This window comes from Ranitomeya imitator, chromosome 2 (genome assembly GCF_032444005.1).
Source record: "Ranitomeya imitator isolate aRanImi1 chromosome 2, aRanImi1.pri, whole genome shotgun sequence".
Lineage (NCBI taxonomy): Eukaryota > Metazoa > Chordata > Amphibia > Anura > Dendrobatidae > Ranitomeya > Ranitomeya imitator.
In genome coordinates this window covers 167545051-167562553 of record NC_091283.1, presented here as the reverse complement: position 1 = coordinate 167562553, position 17503 = coordinate 167545051, and positions in this window count along the sequence as shown.

The window sequence follows — 17503 nt, the reverse complement described above, 5'->3', positions numbered from 1 at the left end:
TTTGCACCTCTATTTCTTCATGTGTTTAAAACTTTCTCACTGTGTCATTTCTCATTGTTACACATGACTTAATTTATGAACATCTATGGGTTGATCTCTTTGCATGTGCTGACTGAATGTGATGTAACTGACATCTGGTAGGAATTTCATGTCAATAGGATCTTTACAAATATATTTCCTTAGAAAGTTGGTGATGTTTTCAATACTTATTTCACCCACTGTATGTAGCTGGTATAACCTGACCATCTCCTATATATATTTCCAGTCATTTCCAAAAGTGTTAGCACCCTTAAAATTGTTCTAGAAAATTAAGTATTTCTCCCCAAAAATTATTGCAATTACACATGTTCTATTATACACGTTTATTTCCTTTGTGTGTATTGGAAACACCCAAAAAAAACTAATTGGTCATAGTTTCTTACAAAACCCTTAAAATGGGCTGGACAAAATTGTCACCCTCAACTTAATACTTGGTTGCACACCCTTTGGAATAAATAACTGCAATCAGTCGATTCCTATGATCATCAACAAGCTTCTTAGGCTAGGTTCACATTGCGTTAATGGGTTAACACTAACGGACAGCGTTGCACGGCGAAAATATCGCAATTAACGCCGTGCAACAGGTCCGTTAGCGCACCCATTGACAGCAATGTTATTTCTGCCTGTAGCGCATCGCTAGCGCATGCCATTTTCGGCACGCGCTAGCGATGTGCCGTTCTTTTGTGACGGACCTCGGACGCTGCTTGCACTATGCGCTTAACGGATTGCCCTAACGCAATGTGAACCTAGCCTTACACCTCTCAACTGGAATTTTGGAGCACTCTTCGTTTGCAAACTGCTCCAAGTCTCTCATATTTGAAGGCGCCTTCTCTAAACAGCAATTTTAAGATCTCTCTACAGGTGTTCGATGGGATTTAGATCCAAAATCATTGCTGCCACTTCTGAACTCTCCAGCACTTTGTATCCATCCACTGGGTGCTTCTAGAAGTATGTTTGCGGTCATTGTCCTGCTGGAAGACCCATGACCTAGGACGCAAACCCAGCTTTCTGAGACTGTGCACTATATTGTGACCCAAAATCCTTTGGTAATCTTCAAATTTCATGATGCCTTGCACACAGTCAGGGGTCACAAAAACAGAGAAAAGCAAATTCGGCACTGCTGCACCACCGTGGTCTCTTGAACAAGTCTGCAGAGACCATTCACACACTATATTAACGCCACACACCCCAAGTAACGGATGCTTAATCCTGTGTGAATATAGAGTCCAATGGCACAGTAAAGAAAAAAGAAAGGCACTCACCGTTACCAAAAGTGGAAGTCTATTTCATGGATAAATAAAGCATAGGCTCGGGAGTAATGCAGAGAGTGCGGACAACGGCCGTTTCACGCTCCTGCGCTTCAGCGGGTCCTAATTTTTAGGACCCGTTGAAGCGCAGGAGTGCGAAACGGCCATTGTCCGCACTCTCTGCATTACTCCCGAGCCTATGCTTTTTTATAAATGAAATAGATGACTTCAGCAAAACCACCTCAAAACATTTTTGAACCTCCACCATATTTGACTGTAGGTACTTTGTTCTTTTCTTTGTAGGCCTCATTCCATTTATAGTAAACAGTAGAATGAAATGCTTTACAAAAAAGCACTATCTTGGTGTGATCTGTCCAAAAGATGCTTTCCCACAAGGATTTTTGCTTACTCGAGTACATTTTGTCAAACTGCAGTTTTGCTTTTTATGTCTTGTGTCAGCAGTGGAGTCTCTTGCCATAGTTTCATTTCATTCATATGTCGACGGATAGTTTGCGCTAACACTGATGCCCCGAGCCTGCAGGACAGCATGAAGTTCTTTGGAACTTGACTTTCCGGACTATCCAGCATTGCAATATTTTAACAATTTTTCTCTGCCGTCTACGTCCAGGGAGATTAGCTACAGTGCCATGGTTGTAACCTTCTTCACTGTATTGCTCTCCGTGGACAAATGAATATGTCTGGAGATGGACTTGTAACCTTGAATTTGTTGGTTTTTCAACAATTTTGGTTCTCAAATCCTCAGACAGTTCTCTTCTCCTCTTTCTGTTCTCCATGCTTAGTGTGACACACAATGCCAATATTTAGTCCATTTCTCCCCTTTTTTCAGGTTTCAGCTGTGATTGTTTTTTTATGTTGCCCACACTTGTTACTTGCCACAGGTGAGTTTAAATGATCATCTCACACTTGAAATAAAGTTGTATATTCACAATTTTGAAAAGGTGCCAACAATTTTGTTTGGCCCGTTTTGGGGGTTTTGTATGAAATTATGTCCAATTTTCCCTTCTTTCTCTTTTTTTGGTGTTGTTCCAATACACACAAAGGAAATAACTGTGTATAACAAAACATCTGTAATTGCAATAATTTTATGAGAAAAAAAATAAATTTCAAGGGTGCCAACACTTTCAGCTATGACTGAATGTAGAAGTCGTATAACCTGGACATCTCCTGTGCAAAATTATACATGTACAGGCAATATAAGGTGGACATCTCTTGCATACAATTATGTATGCACAACTAGTATAACCTGGACATCTGTATATAACTATATATGTACAGCTGGTATAACCGTGGCATCTTCTGTATATAATTATATATGTACAGCCGATGTAACCTGGGCATCTCCTGTATGTACAGTACAGACCAAAAGTTTGGACACACCTTCTCATTTAAAGATCAAAAATGAAGAGAGACGTGGCAACACTCACCGATCCTGTGAAGAGGGCTTTACCTTTTATTTAAAGCAAACGTGAGACCATCTTCATGGCACGGGGGAGACAAAATAGAGTAGGTGAGCGGGGGAGAGGACAACAGCCGTTTCGCGCCCACACCGGCGCTTCTACGGGTCCACACTGGACGGGAACAACGTCAGGTGAGATAAGCACAAAGGCTCCGCCCCCTGCAACGTGTATCCCGTCCAGAGCAGGCAGAAAACAGGTGCATATCAAGGGAACAATCAAAACAGTGAGTATTAAAATCAGTTACAAAAACATAAATATAAAGATATTGAACATGCACATATATGATCACAAAATCTCTATGGAAAACGACATAACAAATACATAAATCGTACGCAGTGTGGAAACTGTGCACAATGAACCTTTATAGTAACACCCAAATTGCTATCCTATACAAATTTTTCCTTGTCCATCAACACTATCATTATAGAGATGTTGTACTATTGCAAAAAATAGAGTATAGGAAGGAGCATATTTTAAGTGTCAAATTATATCATAAATATGACACTAGGTTGGCAATGTATAAGATGCAAATATCATAAAAAAACGGACATATCAATTTTTTCATTGAGGCCAGCTGGTCCTGTGGCCTTAGTTTTCATTATCCACAGTGCCTCTCGTTGCAACAATAATTTATGAAGATCTCCTCCTTGTCTGGGTAAAAAAACCTTTTCTATTCCTGCGAATGTCAGTACATCAGGATTTCCTGCATGGCTCTCTCTGACATGTTGAATGAGTCTAGGGACACCTTTACCTGTCTCAATAGATTTTTGATGTTCTCTGAAACGTGTAAAAAGTTTTCTGATTGTCTTCCCTATATAAAATCTCCTGCACGGACAAAAAATAATGTAAACTACATAATTAGTCCTACAGGTGATAAGTTGTTTAACTTGATGTGTATAGGGACCAATATGTAAGGCAGGGGTCTGTATATGAAAACGGCAATATTTACATTGTCCACATTTATGATTCCCTTTTGGGGTCAACTGCTCTAGCCAGGTATTCTTATCGCTAGTTATGCGGTTACGGACTAGCATATCTCTAACTCTTTTCCCCCTTCTATTGGTGATAAGAGGGCCCCCAACAGCTATATCATTTAATTCTCTGTCTCCCTCTAGAATATGCCAATGCTTCCTTATGGTCGATCTAATTTCCCTATCCATGGAACTATACTGGAAGCAGAAGGTGAATTGACGAGGGGGACTATCGGTAGAATTCATTAGCTGTGAGCGGGTATTAACCCTTTTGATGGCATCACCTAGAATGTCTTCAGGGTACCCTCTGTCCCGCAATCGTTCACATAAATTCTCTGACTGTTCTTTAAACCCTCTGACTGTGTTGTTAATCTTTTTTGTCCTCAACAACTGACTGTAAGGTAGTGATTTTTTGACATGGGGAGGGTGAAAACTATCGAAATGTAATAAAGAGTTAACGGCAACGGATTTGCGAAACACTGAGGTACAAAATTTTTCTTCTTGGATGTGGACAGCAACATCCAAAAATTCTAATTTATCACCGCCAAAATTGGAAGTGAAAGACATCCCCATAGTGTTTTTAGTATTTAGGAAGTCAACAAACTGATTGAAAGTGTCCTCGGTGCCGTCCCAAATAAGGAATACGTCATCTATATATCTAAGATAGACTCTAATATGTTTCAAAAAAGTGTTCAATTGCGAATATACATAGTCCTCTTCGAACACAGCCATATACAGATTGGCGAAAGTACATGCAGCCGGGGTCCCCATGGCAGTCCCGGTGATCTGCCTGTACCATTCATCCTGAAAAGTAAAAGTATTGTGGGTGAGCATAAAAAGAAGACTCTCACATACAAAATCTATATAATATTTGCTCTTATCTGTAGTCTCAAGAATTCTCCTGATAGAATGAATACCTAAATCATGAGGGATATTAGTGTACAGGCTGATCACATCTAGGGATGCCAGGGAGAACCCCGGCTGCCAATCCAAATTCTGAACACATTTCAGAAAGGAGTCCGTATCCTTAATATATGAGGGGACGTCTTTCAATAAGGGGCGTAGGAGCCAATCGATGTATTGGGAAAGGGGTTCAGTCAGCGCTCCGATCCCTGACACAATTGGTCTCCCAGGAGGCGACGTGACTGATTTATGTACTTTAGGGAGATAGTACCAGTGAGGTTTAATGGGGAATTGTGGTAGTAGTTTTTCCGCCTTGTTCTGTGTGATGACTCTGTTTTCTACTGCTCGTCTGAGCAGAGAGCGGAGTTCCTCTTTAAATTTAGATGTACAATCCTTCTTTAACGGGAGGTAGGTGGAAGTATCTGATAATTGTCGCTGTGCTTCAGCGATATAAGCTTCTCTCGATATAAGAACGATTTTGCCTCCTTTATCCGCTGGACGTATTATGACATCCGTCCAGCTAGTCATCTCTTTCAACGCCTCATTTTCTGCTATAGACAAGTTCATCGATGCCTTTTTGTACAGTATGGCTTCCATATCTTTCAACACTAATGTCTCGAAAAGATCCACCACATTCCCGGGAGAAGAAGGAGGCATGTAAGTGGACGGAACACCACCTAAAAAGGGGCCATGGGATTCAGAGATACTAACGTTCTGATCAGGTGTAGTACCCGTAATACCTAAAAGAAGGGCAGCATCCTCTCGTATATCTGCCAAAGTTTCACCTGTGCCACCGGCCATGAAACCCAATGTTCCCACCTGGCACGGTTGTTCACCTTCCCATGTTACAGTGTCAGTCGTTCTAGAGGAGAAGAATTTATGTAGGTGAACCTTCCTTATGGCTTTAAACAGATCGATCTGGAAGGCAGAGAAGTCAAACGGCTCGGGTATACAATAGTTCAAACCCTTTGAGAGTAATGATAGATGTGCCGGCCCCAATATACGTGAGGTTAAATTAACTACATAATCACTGGAGTTAGATGTAGAAGTTGTTCCTATCTCCAAGAGACGGATTTTCTCTTGTTCCGCCATCTTGGAGCGGTATTTGCGCTGGCTCCTTCGTGTCTTCCTTCTAAAGGGATAGCAGAGGTAGTTGCAATTTCTGGTGTGGCTGCAACTGAAATTATGTCTTATATTCTAGGTTCTTCAAAGTAGCCACGTTTTGCTTTGATGACTGCCTTGCACACTCTTGGCATTCTCTTGATGCGCTTCAAGAGGTAATCACCTGGAATGGTCTTCCAACAATCTTGATTTGTTGACCCTTTTGCTTTCACTCTGCGGTCCAGCTCACCCTAAATCATCTCAATTGGGTTCAGGTCTGGTGACTGTGGAGGCCAGGTCATCTGGCGTAGCACCCCATCACTCTCCTTCTTGGTCAAATAGCCCTTACACAGCCTGGAGGTGTGCTTGGGGTCATTCTCCTGTTGAAAAATAAATGATGGTCCAACTAAACGCAATGCGGATGGAATAGCATGCTGCTGCAAGATGCTGTGGTAGCCATGCTGGTTCAGTATGCCTTCAATTTTGAATAAATCCCCAACAGTGTCACCAGAAAAGCACCCCCACACATCACACCTCCTCCTCCATGCTTCACGGGGGAACCAGGCATGTAGAGTCCATGTATTCACCTTTTCTGCATCACACAAAGACACGGTGGTTGGAACCAAAGATCTCAGATTTGGACTCATCAGACCAAAGCACATATTTCCATTGGTCTAATGTCCATTCCTTGTGTTCTTTAGCCCAAACAAGTCTCTTCTGCTTGTTGCCTGTCCTTAGCAGTGGTTTCCTAGCAGCTATTTTACCATGAAGGCCTGCTGCACAAAGTCTCCTCTTAACAGTTGTTGTAGAGATGTGTCTGCTGCTAGAACTCTGTGTGGCATTGACCTGGTCTCTAATCTGAGCTGCTGTTAACCTGCGATTTTTGAGGCTGGTGACTCAGATAAGCTTATCCTCAGAAGCAGAGGTGACTCTTGGTCTTCCTTTCCCGGGGCGGTGCTCATGTGAGCCAGTTTCTTTGTAGCGCTTGATGGTTTTTGCCACTGCACTTGGGGACACTTTCAACATTTGCCCAATTTTTCAGACTGACTGACCTTCATTTCTTAAAGTAATGATGGCCTCTCGTTTTTCTTTACTTATCTGCTTTTTTATTGCCATAATACAAATTCTAACAGTCTATTCAGTAGGACTATCAGCTGTGTATCCACCAGACTTCTGCACAACACAAATGATGGTCCCAACCCCATTTATAAGGCAAGAAATCCCACTTATTAAACCTGACAGGGCATACCTGTGAATTGAAAACCATTCCCGGTGACTACCTCTTGAAGCTCATCAAGAAAATGCCAAGAGTGTGCAAAGCAGTCATCAAAGCAAAAGGTGGCTACTTTGAAGATCCTAGAATATAAGACATATTTTCAGTTGTTTCACACTTTTTTGTTAAGTATATAATTCCACATGTGTTAATTCATAGTTTTGATGCCTTCAGTGTGAATGTACAGTTTTCATAGTCATGAAAATACAGAAAAATCTTTAAATGAGAAGGTGCATCCAAACTTTTGGTCTGTACTGTATGTGCACAAAAGTTTACATACCCCAGCAGAATTTTTACTTTCTTAGCCTTTTCTTCAGAGAATATGAATGATAAAATCAAAACTTTTTCTCCACTCATGGTTAGTGGTTGGGTGAAGCCATTTATTGTAAAACTACTGTGTTTTCTCTTTTTAAATCTTAATGACGGCACAAAACATCCAAATAACCCTGATCAAAAGTTCACACACCCCATTTCTTAATACTGTGTATTGTCCCCTCTAACAGCAGTGACAGATTGAAGTCTTTTGTGGTAGTTGTGGATGAGGTTCTTTATTTTCTCAGATGGTAAAGCTGCCCACTCTTCTTGGCAAAAAGTCTCCAGTTCCTGTAAATTCCAGGGCTGTCTAGCATGAACTGCGCACTTGAGATATACCCAGAGTGGCTCAACATTGTCGTTGTGGACGACATTTTTGTTGGTCTACCTGCTCATGGTTTTGTTTTTCAGATCCTCTGATTTCCCATTTGTTAATCACAGTTTGAACGCTGTTGACTGGCATTATGAATTCCTTGGATATCTTTTTGTATCACTTTCCTGTTTTATACAGTTCAATTCCCTTTTCCTGTAGATATGTTGACAATTCTTTTGCTTTCCCCATGACTCACAATCCAGAAACATCAGTGGCTGGATGAAAGATGCAAGAGTCTGTCTGGATCCCAGAAACTCACTCAGATTTTATGCATACACACTGATTACAAGCAAACATGTCACAGGTGAGGATGTTACCTTTAGTAGCCATTCGAACCCATTTGTATCAACTTCTGTGCATGTTATCAGGCCAAAATCAACAGGGTATGTAAACTTTTGATCAGGGTCATTTGGATGTTTTGGGTTGTCATTATGAATTAAAAAGAGAAAACATAGTAGTTTGACAATAAATGGCTTCACCCAACCACTAACCATGAGTGGAGAAAAAGTTTTGGAGTTATCATTCATAGTCTCTGAAAAAAGGCCAAGAAAGCAAAAATTCTGCCAGGGTATGTAAACTTTTGAGAACAACTGTAATTATATTCAAGAGCTTCTCACTAAATTAGAATATAATCAATAGTTAATTTATTTCAGTTCTTCAATGCAAAAAGTGAAACTCATATTATATAGTTATTACAATTATTCCAAGTGTTTATTTCTGTTAATGTTGATGATTATGGCTTACAGCTAGTGATGAGCGAATATACTCGTTACTCGAGATTTCCGAGCACGCTCGGGTGTCCTCAGAGTATTTTTTAGTGCTCGGAGATTTAGTTTTCCTCACTGCATCTGAATGATTTACATCTCTTTGCCAGCTTGATTACATGCGGGGATTCCCTAGCAAAAAGGCAATCCCCACATGTAATCAAGCTGGCTAGTAGCTGTAAATCATTCAGCTGCGGCGATGAAAACAAAATTTCCGAGCACTAAAAAATACTAGGGGGACACCTGAGCGTGCTCGGGAAATCTCGAGTAACGAGTATATTCGCTCATCAGTACTTACAGCCAATGAAAACCCAAAAGTCATTATCTCAGTAAATTAGAATAATTAACAAAAAACACCTGAAAGACTTCCTAAGCTTTTAAAAAAGTCTTAGTCTGTTTCAGTAACTCCCCAATCATGGGGAAGACTGCTGACTTGACAGATGTTCAGAAGGCAGTCACTGACACACTCCACAAGGAGGGTAAGTCACAAAAGGTCATTGCAAAAGAAGCGGCTGTTCACAGAGTGCTGCATCCAAGCATATTAATGGAAAGTTGAGTGTAAAGAAGAAGTGTGGTAGAAAAAGGTGCACAAGCAATCGGGATAACTGCAGCTTTGAAAGGATTGTTAAGAAAAGGCCATTCAAAAATGTGGTGATTAAGAAAGAGTGGACAGTTGGAGTCATTGTTTCAAGATCCACCACACACAGACGTATCCATGACATGGGCTACAAGTGTCACATTCCTTGTGTCAAGCCACTCATGACCCATAGACAACGCCAGAAGCGTCTTACCTGGGCCAAGGAGAAAAAGAACTGGACTGTTGCTCAGTGGTCCAAGGTGTTTTTAGATGAAAATAAAGTTTGCAATTCATTTGGAAATCAAGGCCACAATCCAAACTGTTTGTGGTCTAGTGTGAAGTTTCCACAATCAGTGATGGTTGGGGGAGCCATGTCATCTGCTGGTGTAGGTCCACTGTGTTTTATCAAGACCAAAGTCAGCACAGCCATCTACCAGGAAATTTTAGAGCACTTCATGCTTCCCTCTACCGACAAGCTTTTTGGAGATGTAAATTTCATTCTCCAGCAGGACTTGTCACCTGTCCACATTGCCAAAAGTACCAATACCTGGTTTACAAACAACAGTATAACTGGGCTTCATTGGCAGCAAACTCTCCTGACCTTAACCCCATAATCTACAGGGTATTGTCAAGAGGACGATGAGAGACACCAGACCCAACTATGTAGATAAGCTGAAGGCTGCTATGAAAGCAACCTGGGCTTCCATAACATCTCAGCAGTGCCGCAGGCTGATCGCCTCCATGCCACGCCGCATTGATGCAGTAATTGATGGAAAAGGAGCCCCGACCAAGTATTGAGTGCATTTACTGAACATACATTTCACTAGGCCAATATTTTGGATTTTAAAATAATTTTTCAAGCTGGTGTTATAAAGTATTCTAATTTACTGAGATAATAACTTTTGGGTTTTCATTGGCTGCAAGCCATAATCATCAACATTAACAGAACTCAACACTTGAAATAGATCCCTCTGTTTGCAGTGAATTTATTCACCTTTTGTATTGAAGAACTGAAATAAATTAACTTTTTGCTGATACTCTAATTTAGTGATTAGCACTTATGTACAGCTGGTATAACCTGGGTATCTCCTGTATATAAATATATATGTACTGCTGGTATAACCTGGGCATTTCCTGTCTATAATTATACATGTACAGCTTGCATAACCTGGGTATATTATGTATATAATTATGTATGCACAGCCGGCATAACCTGGGCATCTCCTGCATATAAATATATATGTACAGCTGGTATAACCTGGGTATATTATGTATATAATTATGTATGCACAGCCAGCATAACCTGGACATCTCTTGTATATAATTCTACATGTAAAACCGGTGTAAGTTACACATCTTGTATAGAATGATAATAATAATGCTGGTATAAGCCAGGCATCCCCTGTCCCAACTTTGGGGTTCTCTACACTTTGTAACCAAAAACCCGTCAGTAACATATCCTGTATACTGCGTTTCATTAAAGATACACATTTTAGGTGTTTTTGTTTTCCATAGAGATACCGGAGAAGAGCGATTTCGCCGCCCTACAGAAACCTGTCGAACCTTCCATGAAAGGCATTTCCTTGTTTGCACTTTACACTGTGTTAATTGGATGCTTGAAATGTGAGAAATACTTTTGTGCAATGAACTAATTTGGAACCAGGGACTCTTAACGAAAAATGGAGCAATTACCTGCAGCAGCCGCTGCCTCAGAGATATACTGGGAGGAAGACCGCAGCTTATTAATTATATCTGCACCTAGAGTTCAGCAAGCCATGGGCTAGCTATGGTGTCTGTGGGGCAGCCCAAGTTTAGGATGACCTTACTTCCTATAAGCTCTGAGAAGGGCATTATATTATCACAGGGAGCATAGTGGCTGGCGGTCTCCCCAGCAGTGCCAGTATAATGGGAGCGACATGTGTTATATTTCCTCCTATAGTCATTTACCAATTCTAATTACAGCAAGGACTGCACTTGCCCTGAAATTGGAGACCCATTATTTAGGAACCATCTTATATTCCAATGGTTAGGATGCAGGTATAAATGAGTTAAGTCTTCTCATCAGGTTATTGTCTCCTTCACACCTTGTCCTGCGTGGGAAGTTTGTGTTCTTCCATGACGTGCATCCCTAGTCTATCACCACGGTTCTGCGATGTCTCTGGTCGTTAGTCCTTATCTTTTAGTATTAGCATTTCCGGATACAAGCAGTCTCTCGCGCGCTCTCTCTTGCTCTCTCTTGGCTGCTTTTAACGTCTTATATTTATTTCCGATGCCTGAGCCTGCAAGCAGGGGTGCGAGCGTGACATAAGTACAACTTTTGGTGATACACCGCTAACCTGGTGGTAGTGGTGTAGTGTGGATTGCCAATGTCAGGACAAGACAAGTATTTACCTCTCCGAGTGGCTTAAAGGGAATCTGCCAGCATTTTTTTTCCTATTTAACCTGAGAGAAACATAATGTAGGGCAAGTGAGCTTGATTCCATTGATGTGTCATTTGTTAGGCTGTGACTGTATTTTCAATACAATCATTTTTTTATCAGCAGGAGATTATCGACGACAGACTCTCGTGTGTAACGTGGCCACCACCACTGATAGGCTGCTGGTTGACAATGTACTGTATACACACAAAGCCTCAAATCAGAGGTGGGTGGCAGAGGTTATACACAGCTCAGCATTCTCAGCACTGCTACACCTACAGCAGCAACAAGGATTCTTTCAAAACTACAGCAAGCAGCTCAGCAAGTGAATCAGGCTCTCTGCCCCAATATCATACTGCTCAGATTATATAAACCAAGAACCTGAGGTGAACTATAAGCTGGCATATGTGTAAAGTATAAGGCTATGTTTCCACGTTCCGTAAAGGCAGCGCTTTGGTCGCAGCAGATACCCACTCCGTCCAAAGCGCTGCCGGCTTTTGTACGCGCGGTGATTCCGCATGTGTTCATTGAACACATGCAGAATCACCACTGTTCTGAATTCTGTGGTCAAGCTCCCTCCTGTGGTCATGAGTGGTACTTCGGCTGGTTCTGTCTATGAGCTTCCTCTGGTGGATGTGAGTGGGGCTGCGGCTTCTGAGGTTCCTTCCTGAGGTGACTAGGTTAAGTCGTTAGGTGCTGCTCTATTTAACTCCACCTAGTTCTTTGTTCCTGGCCTCCAGTCAATGTTCCAGTATTGGTCTAGCTCTCTCCTGGATCGTTCTTGTGGCCAGTCTGCCCTGCATAAGCTAAGTTTTGCTTGTGTTACTTTTGTTTGCTATATTTTCTGTCCAGCTTGCTATATTGTTTTTTCTTGCTTGCTGGAAGCTCTGAGACGCAGATGAAGCACCTCCGTACCGTTAGTCGGTGCGGAGGGTCTTTTTGCCCCCTCTGCGTGGTTGTTTGTAGGTTTTTGTGCTGACCGCAAAGCTATCTTTCCTATCCTCGGTCTATTCAGTAAGTCGGGCCTCACTTTGCTAAAATCTATTTCATCTCTGTGTTTGTATTTTCATCTTAACTCAGTCATTATATGTGGGGGGCTGCCTTTTCCTTTGGGGAATTTCTCTGAGGCAAGGTAGGCTTATTTTTCTATCTTCAGGGCTAGCTAGTTTCTCAGGCTGTGCCGAGTTGCATAGGGAGCGTTAGGAGCAATCCACGGCTACCTCTAGTGTGGTATGATAGGATTAGGGATTGCGGTCAGCAGAGTTCCCACGTCTCAGAGCTCGTCCTATGTTGGTAACTATCAGGTCACTTTGTGTGCTCTTAACCACTAGGTCCATTGTGGTTCTGAATCACCTGTTCATAACACACCACATCCTATACATATGACAGTGCTATTTATCTTGCGGAGACTGAGTGTATTCACAACCATGGCCATTTCAGAGAAAACCCAGGGAAAACAAAATTAACATATTGGCTGGTATGCTTTTTTTGTGTAAATCAAGTTTATTGAATTAAATTGACAATACAAGTTCAATCATTATTAATAAACAATCATAACTTGGTCCTGGTATGCTTTTTTAATCAAAATCATGTTAACTATGTACACACGTGGTCAAAATTGTTGGTACCCCTCATTTAATGACAAAAAAACCCACAATGGTCACAGAAATAACTTGAATCTAACAAAAGTAATAATAAAAGTTCTATGAAAATGAACAAATGAAAGTCAGACATTGCTTTTCAGCCATGCTTCCACACACAAAAAATAAACCTCATGAAATAGGCCTGGACAGAAATGATGGTACCCCTGAAAATAATGTGACAAAGGGGACATGTTACATCGTGTTGTGTCCACTAACTAGCATCACAGGTGTCTACAATCTTGGAATCAGTGAGTGGCCGGTATATAGGGCTACAGATACTCACTGTGCTGTGTGGTGACATGGTGGGTATCAAACTCAACATGGACCAGAGGAAGCGAAGGAAAGAGTTGTCTCAGGAGATTAGAAAGAAACTTATAGACAAACATGTTAAAGGTAAAAGTTATAAGACCATCTCCAGGCAGCTTGATGTTCCTGTAGCCAACCTCCCTGGACGTGGCCGCAGGAGGAAAATTGATGACAAATCAAAGAGACGGATAATACGAATGGTAAGAAAAGAGCCCAGAAAAACTGCTAACAGATTAAAGGTGAACTTCAAGCTCAAGGAACATCAGTGTCAGATTGCAACATCCGTCGTTGTATGAGCCAAAGTGGACTTCATGGGAGACAACCAAGGAGGACACCATTGTCCAGATGGGAATGCACCAAACTACATGTTGACAAGCCACAAAACTTCTGGGAGAATATCCTATGGACAGATGAGACAAAAAATAGAATTATTCTTACCGTTAATTCGGTTTCTAGGAACCTTCCACGACAGCCACTTCGGAGGTTGTCTTCTCTGCCCTAATAGGGGACAGGAACACAAGAGGTTAAATACCCCTCCCCTTCCTGCACCGCCAGTGTTTTCCTGGACACAGTAGCATGTATAGTTACCACAAAAGTGCAGGAATCATCCAATAAGAATATCAGGTAGGGAGGGAAATTAGTGCTGTCGTGGAAGGTTCCTAAAAACCGAATTAACGGTAAGAATAATTCTATTTTCTCTAGTCACCTTCCACGACAGCCACTTCGGAGTAGTACCAACAGCTAATTTCTCTAGGGAGGGACTACAGCCTGCAGAACACGTCTGCCAAACGTTAAATCCCTATTGAAATTTAGCCGGTAATGTCTGGTGAACGTATGGATGGACGACCAGGTGGCGGCTCTGCATATCTGCTCTGCTGAGGCATTCCCCCTCTCTGCCCACGATGTTGCCATTGCTCGGGTAGAGTGTGCTTTCAGAGAGGCAGGTGGATCCAGTCCCTGTGATGAATAAGCCAACCAAATAGATTGTTTGATCCAGCTTGCGATGGTGTTTTTTGCCGCCTTCTTTCCCTTGTTTCGTCCAGAAAACTGAATGAATAAATTTTGATCAATTCGCCAGGTTTCAGTTTGTTGTAAGTAAAATAAGACCACCCTGCGAACATCCAAGGTGTGGAAGGTCTGTTCTTTAGGGTTGGAGGGGTTTGGGCAAAAAGAAGGAAGTAGAATGTCCTGATCTCTGTGGAAATTCGAGACCACCTTGGGTAAAAAGGACCGGTCTAGTTTTAGTACAATGCTATCCGCAGTGATCGTTAGATAGGGTTCCTGTATTGACAGGGCCTGTAATTCCCCAACACGTCTAGCCGTAGTGATTGCGACTAGAAAGACTGTTTTCAAAGTTAAGTTTTTAATGGTTATAGCATCCAGGGGTTCGAATGGATCCTGGGTTAGTGCGTTAAGTACAGTATTGAGGTCCCAGGAGGGTACCCTATTACGGAGTGTAGGACGAATTCTGGATGCGGCTGTCATAAATCGCTTGATCCAGCGATGATTGGCTAAATTAGAGTAAAAAAAGCTACTAAGGGCCGATACTTGCACTTTGAGTGTGCTAGGGGTAAGGCCTATATCCAAGCCCTTCTGTAAAAATTGTAAGATCCTTGCTATATCAGGATTGAAGGGGTCTGGAACTTCTGGGGAGCACCAGGAGGTAAATTTTTTCCAGACCTTAGTGTAGATGGCATTGGTTACTGCCTTTCTGCTTTTTTGAAGGGTCTGGATTACTTCATCCGAGAGCTCTTTAGCTTTTAAAATTGTGGCTTCAGTAGCCATGCCGCCAAGTTCAATCTGTTTAGATCCGGATGTAGTAGAGGACCCTGGTGTAGGAGATCGGTCTTTTGAGGTAGAAGGCAGGGACCTTCCAGGGCCATATCTAATAGAGCGCCGTACCAACTCCTCCCGGGCCACAATGGGGCAATCAAGATTGTGGTCACTTCGTCTGTCCTGATCTTTTGCAGAGTTTTCGCCAGCATGGGAATGGGAGGAAAGGCATATGCAAGGTTGAATTTCCACTGGTGTGAAAAGGCATCTATTCCCTGTGCCGTCTTTGTGATGAAGGGAGAAAAATGTTTCTACCTTCGCATTTTGCCTGTTGGCGAATAAATCCACCTCTGGAGTACCCCATTTTTTGGTTAGGGACTGAAACACTTCTTGGTCTAGGGACCACTCTCCCGGATGAACGTCTTTCCTGCTGAGGAAATCCGCCTGAGTGTTGTCCAATCCCCTCAGATGTACTGCTGTGACCGATAGAAGGTTCTTCTCTGCCCAGAAAAATATTCTTGCAGCCACTTCTTTGAGAGAGGCATACTTTGTCCCCCCTTGGTGTCGTAGATAGGCTACTGTGGTCATATTGTCCGAGTAAATACGAACGTGATGATTTTTGATCAGTGCAGATGATGCCTTTAGGGCCTCCTCTACAGCTTTTAATTCTCTTAGATTCGAGGAGCTGCTGCTGATGTTCGATGTCCATTGTCCCTGAAAGTGGAAACCCTCTACCACCGCACCCCAGCCTCTTTTGCTGGCATCTGAGCGGAGTGTTTTTAGGGGAAGGTGGTCCCAGCTGACCCCTCTCTGGAGATTTTGGTAATCTAGCCACCATTTTAGCGCTGATTTCATATGGCCAGGGAGAAGAATCTTCTGATTCAATGGAGTCTGTCGTCTCCTGGAATGTAGGAGAACATAAGTCTGGAGAGTTCGTGTGTGAGCCTGGGCCCAGGAAACCAACTGTATACATGCGGTCAGGGACCCTAGTACAGACATCGATTCTCTGAGGGTCGGTGCACGCTGGCCTCTGAACTTGGTTACCTTGCGGACAAGGTTGATTTGATGATCTTTAGGGTAGAAAAGATGTTCTTACATCCGAGTCCAGTAGCACCCCCAGAAATTTCCTTCTTGTGGAGGGATGGACCTCCGATTTCTCCAGATTTGGGATCCAACCCAGGGTTTGTAATATCTCTAGGGACTTTGATACGTCTGTTTCCAGACGGGAGACAGATGGAGCCATGATAAGCAGGTCGTCTAGATACGGGACTATGCATATTCCCTGTTGACGGATGAAGATTATCGCTTCCGCCATAATCTTTGTGAAAACCCGTGGGGCCGAAGAGATGCCGAAGGGGAGAACATTGAACTGAAAATGTTTGATTTGGTGACCCTTGGAGACTGCGAACCTGAGGAATTTCCTGTGCTCTGGATGGATTGGCACATGGTAATACGCATCCCTCAGGTCCACAGTCGCCATCATCCAACTCTGACCGATGAGGGGGATTACTGATTTGACTGTCTCCATTTTGAATCTCCTGTATCGGACAGATTCGTTTAAGGGTTTCAAATTTATGATAATTCTGTTCTTCCCCGACAGCTTGGTTATTAGAAAAAGGCGTGAGTAATGACCACGTCCTTCCTCTAACTTCGGCACCTGAGAAATCACATTTGATTGCATTAGTTTTGGTAGATCTTGTAACAAGGAGTTTTGGAGATCTGGGTTTTGAAGGGAGGTTATCTTTACGCATTGTGGGGGTGGTCTCACGAATTCTATTTTTAATCCTTCTTGAATGGTACGAAGGACCCACTGATTTGTGGAGATGTTTTGCCACTCTGTGAAGAATCGTGAGAGTCGACCCCCGACCGGAGTACCGTCATTGCTTATCTGGGGTTTGCTGGGCCTGAGGGGCCAGGATATTTTTTCCCCTGCCTCCCTTAGGATAACTCCATCTTCCCGTTTTGCCTTTTCCTCTCTGTGAGGTTTGATCACGGGAGGGATGAAAAAAGCGTTTTTTGGGGGTCTTTTGCTCAGGAAAAGATTTCTTTTTATCTGCCGCCTTATCCAAAATATCGTCCAGGACTGGTCCAAATACATTATGACCCTGAAAGGGTATGCTACATAATTTGGACTTGGAGACAAAATCGCCTCCCCAGGATTTTATCCAGAGTGCTCTCCTGGACGAATTAGAGAGAATGGCAGCTTTTGCGGCTACTCGAACTGATTCAGCAGACGCATCGGCTAGGAACCCCGTAGCTTTCTGTAGTAATGGTAGGGAGTCTAAAATCTCCTCCCTTGGGGTGCCTTGAGTCAAGTGATCCTCAA